The sequence below is a fragment of the Hypanus sabinus genome, unplaced genomic scaffold (genome assembly GCF_030144855.1).
Source record: "Hypanus sabinus isolate sHypSab1 unplaced genomic scaffold, sHypSab1.hap1 scaffold_393, whole genome shotgun sequence".
Classification (NCBI taxonomy): Eukaryota; Metazoa; Chordata; class Chondrichthyes; order Myliobatiformes; family Dasyatidae; genus Hypanus; species Hypanus sabinus.
Genome location: NW_026781280.1, coordinates 246,319 through 254,464, shown reverse-complemented (window position 1 = coordinate 254,464; position 8,146 = coordinate 246,319).

Below are 8,146 nucleotides of genomic sequence, written 5' to 3'. Positions count from 1 at the left end.
AGTGAATCACACCCTGCACTCAGAAGGCAAGCTATAGCAAGCCCCCAGGAAAGACCATAACGTGCAGTACAAAACGAAATCATTCACCATCCAATTGGACATACCACAAGTTGTCCCTAACGGCCCAGTCAGGTGCAGGAACGGGACACAGCAGGTCGGCGGCTCTTCATTTAAAGGAAAGCTTCGCAGGCGTTAGTCCTCGTTTCGACTGCCAAATCAGCGGCAGGAGCACGTCACAGCGACGAGTTTTCTCGCAGGTCAGCGGCGCTTCTTTAAAAGTATAGAAGGGACAAGCGGGTTGGCTATTGTTGCGAGTAGACCAGTGGTGAGAGTAGGAGTATCAGGCTTTGGCTCAAAGGAGACGTCGACTCGATGGAGGCGTTAGCTTTGGGAAAGCTTCTGTTAAGGTTTGTTCTTTTTTCTCTTACTGTACGTTTGTGTAATAAACAGCTGTTCTGTGTTATTCATGCCCGAAGTTGGAGACTTGGAAGACTCGGAGTCTCCCGGGGATCTATATCTGCATGAAGTACATCTATCTGTAGCTCCTTAAAGTCCGTGTTAGGATGCGGAGCAGCAGCTCGGTGACCTTCGGCTTGTTCGGGAAAGTAACCGAACAGAGGTACAGGGAAATAGAGATCACTCAGTTGCAGGAGGCGAGTAGTTGGGAGAAATGGAAATGTGAATAGATATTTAGCGCAGAGCACACGTGTGATCATTCCCCTCAATAATAAGTATGCAGTTTTGGACGTACAGAAAAGCTGGGTGAACTCAGCAGGTCGGGCAGCAGGCGTTGAAAGAAGCAGTCAACATTTCGGGCCGAGACACTTCGTCAGGACCGTTAAGCACTTTTGGACACTATTGTGGCCGATGGCATCGCAGGGGAATGCCATGGATATCGGGTTACTGGTACTGAACATGGGTCCGTGGTGCAGAAGGAAATGAGGGAGAAAAGGTGAGCGGTCGGGATACAGTTCTCAATAGTCAGGGCAACAGACAGGAGATATGTGTGAATGGTAATGGGACACGCGAGTGATATGCCTCCCAGATGCCAGGGTCAGGGACGTATTAGATAATACTGAAGACCAGAGACAGATCATTGTCTACGAAAATCCGTATAGTCCAGTCTGTGGTACTTCTACAGAATATGTATGATTTATGGCCCTGAGAGTTGGATTGTTAGTCATGCGAAAGCAAAAGAATCGACGGCTTTAAACTTGGATGGTGGAGGAAAGTGTTAAAAGTTCGTTGGACAAAAAGAACAGCCAACAAGTACCTGGGAGGCTTCATTATGAACCCACAGCTGAAATAATTTGGACGCATCATCGGAAGACAGGATTCCTTGGAGCAGACTCTCGTGTTCGGGAAAACAGAAAGTAAAAGATGGGGAGGACGACAGACACTACGATGGATAGATAATATCACTCAGACAATGCGCATGTCCTTGGGGGATTTTAGAGAAGCCGTTATTAAAAAGAAGGCTCTGTGTGCAGGAGTTCATGAGTCGGACTCGACTTAACAATTGAACTATAATAATATTGACTATATGGGCAGAGGGGTACGTTTCTTTGTTGCAGGGCTCTGTGATTTTAAAATATGCCAGTTGGAAGAAGGCTAGTTGGAGCTGTTGTTGAAAAGGAAGGACAGTGTTTTAAAGCCTTCTTGATGGGGGATATATATACATAGGTACACAATAAGGCGACAAAGGCCAATGACGTTAAAGAGAACGTGATAATGTGGTTTCGTGGATGTAGCTGGGAAGATACTGATCGAAGGGGGATAAAAAGATGTACGGGTATATAGACACGAGTTTAGACGGGGAGGAGCAAGAAGAGACGATGGGCCAATTCGGACAGTCAGGAGTGTTTATGACGTGGAATAGCTGCCGCTATATCTTTGATTGGCATCTTCATCATTGCGATGGCCCTTCGGGGTGCAGGACTTAACTCGCTCTTTTCTCATTCCCTGTTGAACCTTCTCACATTTATTCGCTAATCAATGTTTAGTCGGAGGGCAACTCTTTTCGCCCCTCTTCACAGTTAAGCTCATGTTATTGCCGCACCGTTCATGTAGAACGACAAACATTCCTATACTATCCTCCCACTTGCGCTTTGATTCTCAGGTTTTTCCACAGACACACTCTTATGAGCAATGCACTGTTCACACACACACACACACACACACACACACACACACACACACACACACACACACACACACACACACGAGGTGGGGTGGGGTGTGATCGGAGGTGGAGAGGCCAGTAACTTTAAATGTCATGGCATTATTAGTTCAGAGGATCAGGCCTGCGAACAACACGTTAGCACCATCACAAAGAAGGTACAAAAGCACTGTTTTAAAAGCATGCACAGATTCAGCATAGCATTCAACATTTTGACAACCTGCTTTGGAGATGTGAGATGGAAAGTATCACGACTTTTTGCATCAAAATCTCGAATGTAAGCACCAGTAGTCAAGAACGGAAGAAAAAACAAACCCACAGAAACTGTTGGACTCAGCCCAGTCCATCACAGGCTAATTGAGCATACCGACAAGAATGCTGCCAAAAGAAAGCATGATCCGTTATCAATAACCACCAGTACCACCCACCATGCAGGCCATTCTCTCTCCTCGCTGCTGCCATCAGGAAGGAGCTGGAGGAACCCCACCAGGTTCAGCAACACCAATTACCCTTCAACCATCAGGCTCCTGAAACAGCGCGGATCGGCTCAAAGCCAACTCTAAAGTGTTTCCACAATCTAATGATACACTTTCCAGCATTGTACAACACACGCTCTCCATGTTATTAGTTTGTCAATTTTGGTGCGTAGTTTGTCACTGGTTGTATTCAAATCCTATATTCTACTGTGAAAGTCTGCAAGGAAATGAGTCTCACGGTAGTATATGGGCACCTATACTTCGATAATAAATGTATATTCAATTTGCTGAAAGATACAAATACCCAGACACACACGGGCACAGACACCGACATGGGCACAGACCCCGACATGCTCACAGAGACACAGCAACACACACACGCTTGCGCACACACAAACGCATACAGGAGACTCACAACAAATATACGCACATAGAAACATGCTAACACACATGCGAGCACAGATACAAATAAGGATACAGAAACAGAAAGATAATTGACAAACACAGGGACACACTCACATACACACAGGCACAAATGCAAACGCAACGATACATACACGCACATATGCACAAACACTCAAACGCCCATAGAAACACAGACTCGCGCACACAGCAGACGCATACACGTGCACATATATCAACAGACAACGACACAAGTACACGAACTCCCTCACAGACACGGACATACCCGAAAACTCGCACATACAGACAAACACATGTACACGTGCGCACGACTACACACACACACACACACACACACACACCCTGTACTTTCTTATCCGCGTCTCCACTCCACCTCTCACCATTGTTTTCCTTGACAACCAGTCACCTCTGTCAGTCTGCAGAGTTTGATGGCCATCGGTAGGGGCCCCCGGATGACTAACTCACTGAAGGAAATGGAGAAGTTGCAGGACACAATTTCGGTAGAGACCCTAAACACGAACTATGTCAAGCATTTATATTCTGGGGTAACGATCATAACAAGGTGAGCAAAACCAATCTCACCAGCTACAATGATATAATTTACTTCAATATTTTGTGTCTGACAAATGGTTCGTTTCCTCTTCATATTTACAGTGAAAACACAGTGTGATTGATAAGATAGCGTCTAAGATTTAAACAGTTTTGTCGGGTCCAACTGATGAACACAGACGTTCAAAAAACTCTGAGAACAGAGAACACAGAAATGCAAGATTACTGCTGTGAGGACAGGAGAAGCAGGGACTGTAGGCAGACTGCTCACGTGTCGGTAGGTAGGATCCTGTACAGACTGTGGGCCGATGGGACTGCTTCTGCTCTTGACCTTTCTCTGTCCAGTGTAGGAGTGAGACCATCAGCAGGCTCCAACTTTTCCTCACTCGGAACATACATTTCCCTCAATGGTGATAAAACTAAATATATTTTTGACTCGTGGCAATGTTTGGAACACTTCAAACAAACGTGCTGAGGGTAGTTATTGGTGATCGGGAGTGAGAGATGAGGTTAGAGTGGGAAGTATTGTGATTACAATTGCTGAGGGATTATAGTGAAATTGCCGTTTCACACTCAGTTGATCTCCTCAACCGATGGACAACAGTCACACTGACACATCATGGGTTGGAGAGTTGGGTCTGATGGTGTTTGAAACCAACACCTTTACTGGAATAATGCCTCCCGCAGTTTACATCGCTTAGTACCATCACAATTTCCATTGTTTGCAGTTTCACAATGAATTCCTAAATTAATCACAAACGGTCTCCGCGGGGATTGCACTTGTCTGACGTAATCGGATTGTAAATAGATAAAATATCTTTATTTTTATATCTTTTGAAATCTATCCCTGTGGAGTCACCAAATGGTATTAAAACCCCAGGCACGTGCTGCCTCAACATTTCATTCCGAGAGATCACTGCCGCGCAAGTGGGAAATCAGTGGACCGAGAAAATGTCTGCAATGTTGGATAGGTACCTGAGTGCAGATAAAATACTGCGAGTGTTCATTGCCGTCATTGGAGTTCCTGGTGAGTGAGCGCAGCGATTCCTATTTGGTATTTCTGTGAGTTAACAGATGTGAACCCGATAATGATCATGTTCCAGTCCTCGAACTTGATCATCATTGCTCAAATATCCGTCAGTGATATCGATCCTGTCAATTCAATATTCGGAATTTTTCATATTTAATGACAAACGGCACTAAATCTCAACCTCTCCCCAGCTCGAGGGATCGACTCGAACGTGGTACTTAACTTTAATAGAACATTGCCTAGAGCGGTCCCAGTGCTGGGGACGGGCAGCTGTCCGGGATGTGTGACTGGGAGAGATGTACACTGAGGTATTGTCTGTTTCTGAGTTGTTGATCAGAGTGAATACATGGTCCTTGTTCAGAGTTGTTCCAGTGCTGGGGACGGACAACTCTCTGGGAAGGAGTGACCTGGAGGGTTTGTCCAGTCATGTCGCAAAGTATTGGGCAGACAGTTCTCCAGGAAGGGATACGTGCGAGAAATTCATTGGGACTTTACATGGAGTTGTACCATAGAAACATAGAAACCATAAGCACAATACAGGCCATTCGGCCCACAAAGCTGTGCCGACCATGTCCCTACCTTATAAATACCTAGGCTTTACCCATAGCACTCTATTTTTCTAAGCTCCATGTAGCCATCCAGGATTCTTTTAAAATACCCTATCATTTCCACCGCCACCAGCGCCGTTGGCAGCCCATTCCACGCACTCACCACTCTTTGCGTAAAGAGAAAGCAAATTACCCCGTCATCTCCTCTGTACCTACTCCCAAGCACCTTAAATTTATGCCCTCTCGTGCTAACCATTTCAGCCCTGTAAAAAAGTCTCTGACTATCCACACAATCAATGCCTCTCATTATCTTGTACATCTCCATCAGGTCACCTCTCATCCTCCGTCACTCCAAGGAGCAAACGCCGAGTTCACTCAACTTGTTCTCATAAGGCATGATCCCAAACCCAGGCAACATCCTTTTAATTCTCCTCTGCACACTTTCCAGGTTTTCCACGTGCTTCCGGTAGAGAGGAGACCAGAACTGAGCACAGTACTCCATGTGGGTTTGACCAGGGTCCTATATCGCTGCAGCATTACCTCACGGTTCTTAAACTCAATCCCCCGATTGATGAAGACCAATGTACACTGTGCCTTCTTAACCACAGATTCAACTGCGTAGCAGAATTTGACTGTCCTATTGATTTGGAACCCAAGATCCCTCTGATCACACTGGCAAACGTCTTACCATTAAGGCTATATTTTGTTGATAAAGTCTCATCATAAACGCTATATTCTACATAGCAGTTCTGGCGAAAGGCAGCTCTGCAGGAAAGGGTTTTACTGGGACCGTATCCAGAGTTTTTCCGGTGTTCTGAAAAGGCAGCCCTCCGGAAAGGGGTGCCTGGGAGGTATGAAGTGGGACTTTGCTCGGTGTTGAGGACACGCAACTCTACAGGAAGGAGTGAGGAGCAGGACTTCAGTGGCACCGTCTCCAAATTTGTACCCGGCTTGAGGACGGGCAGCTCTCCGTGACGGTGTGACTGGTAGCAGTTTACATTGTGAAGTTCACTGTTTCTGTGCTGTTGATCAGAGTGAACACCTGATCCTGTGTTCACAGTTTGTCACAGTCAGATCCCACTTCCTGTTAGTTAAAAATCGGGTCTGATCACCTGAATCCGTGTCCACGGATCTACTGCCGTGTGTTATCGAATTGAACTGCGCTGTGGAGTTAATCCATTAATGGAGCCACTCAGCGTCTGGTTACTAAGTTGTTCCTACAGTCCCTCTGACCCCGGTCCGAACCCGTTTGACTGTTTGCTGCTTGAGCAATCATGGAATTCCTCCAGCGTTTCTTGTGTTTTGTCTCGCTGTTCGGCCCGGTCCGATGATGTTTCCAGAGGCCTGGTCAATCACAGTTAAATCAGTGCAACGGCTCCCATCAGGGACTGAAATCGTTCTTGTTCCTTATAATTTCCCACACATCGTCTTATCTCCACAATGAGGAAGGCAGGTCAGGGACAGTGTGACCTGTGTTTGGTGTTTTATAACGGCTGGTTCAACTCCTCTCGCACTCCAGTCCATTGGCTGAAACGCGAACCCGTGTCCATTCCCAGAGAACGTGCTCAATATTGCCCAGTGTTTACTCGTTTCTCTCTCTCCCTGCAGTGAATTTAGCGGCGATTGTGATCCTGTCCCGGGGAAAGTGCGGCCTCTCTACCTGCACCACTCGCTGCCTGTTGGCCGTGGCGGCAGCGGATCTACTGACTGTTATCATCGAGGTCATTTTATTTCGAATCATATATAAGTACTTACCGTGGTCTTTTCTGAGCATCACCCCTGTGTGCAGCGTTATCCAGGTGCTAAGGTTTACAGCCACATACTCTTCTGTCTGGTTCACCGTCACTTTCACTTTTGATCGGTTTGTCGCCATCTGCTGTCAGAAGCTGAAAACAAAATATTGCACCGGGAAAACTGCGGTTGTGGTTCTCACCACAACCGGCGTGCTGTCCTTTCTGAAAAACGTTCCCCGCTACTTCCTCTGGGAACCCAGACAGATAATCAAAAATGTACCGTGGTTCTGTAAAGCCAAGGACAATAACTTCACCGACCCCGGGTGGGTAGGTATTGCCTGGCTCGATATCGTTTTAAATCCGTTCATCCCTTTCGTTGCGATCCTGTTGTTCAACGCTCTGACGGTCAGACACATTTTAGTGGCGAGTCGTGTCCGAAAGGGGCTGAGGGGTCAGAGCAGGAGCGAGAACAGCAGGGACCCGGAGATGGAGAGCCGGAGGAGGTCTGTAGTTTTACTTTTCACCATCTCTAGCAGTTTCATCCTCCTGTGGATAACACTCATTGTCAATTTCATGTATTATGAGATCAAAGGAATAGGATTCAGGTACTTCTCTGATTCTGAATGGATCTTTCACCGCGTCGGAGCCTTGCTGAAGAATTTCAGCTGCTGCACGAACACATTTATTTACGCGGTCACTCAGTCGAAATTCAGGTAGCAGATGATCAGCGCGGTGAAATATCCGGTCACCTCGGTGCTTCACTTCATTAATAAAGCCAAATCCTGAGCGCAACCCAGATTTACCGCCTGCTCACACGTGTTTATCCCGGGCGCATCTTCCCAGAGATCGGCAGCACCGGGACAGTATGAACAGCGGGGAGACATGAACGCGGTTGCAAGGGAAGACGTGAAATTGTGACTGAATGAGGTGTCGAAACGAGAGTGGGGTACCATGTGGGGATGGTGAGATAGAGAGAACGAGATAGATATTGTGTGTGTGAGTGTGTGTGCGTGTGAGAGAGGGATAGAGGGAGAGAGAGAGAGAGAGAGAGAGAGAGAGAGAGAGAGAGAGAGAGAGAGAGAGAGAGAGAGAGAGAGCGAGTGGGGGGAAATAAGTTCTTGGAACTTAGGAGAGTGGGAGGGAAACGAAGGAAAAGTATTAAAATTGGCATAGGTTCAGGTAGTCTGGACGGTGACAGCTCAATTTCC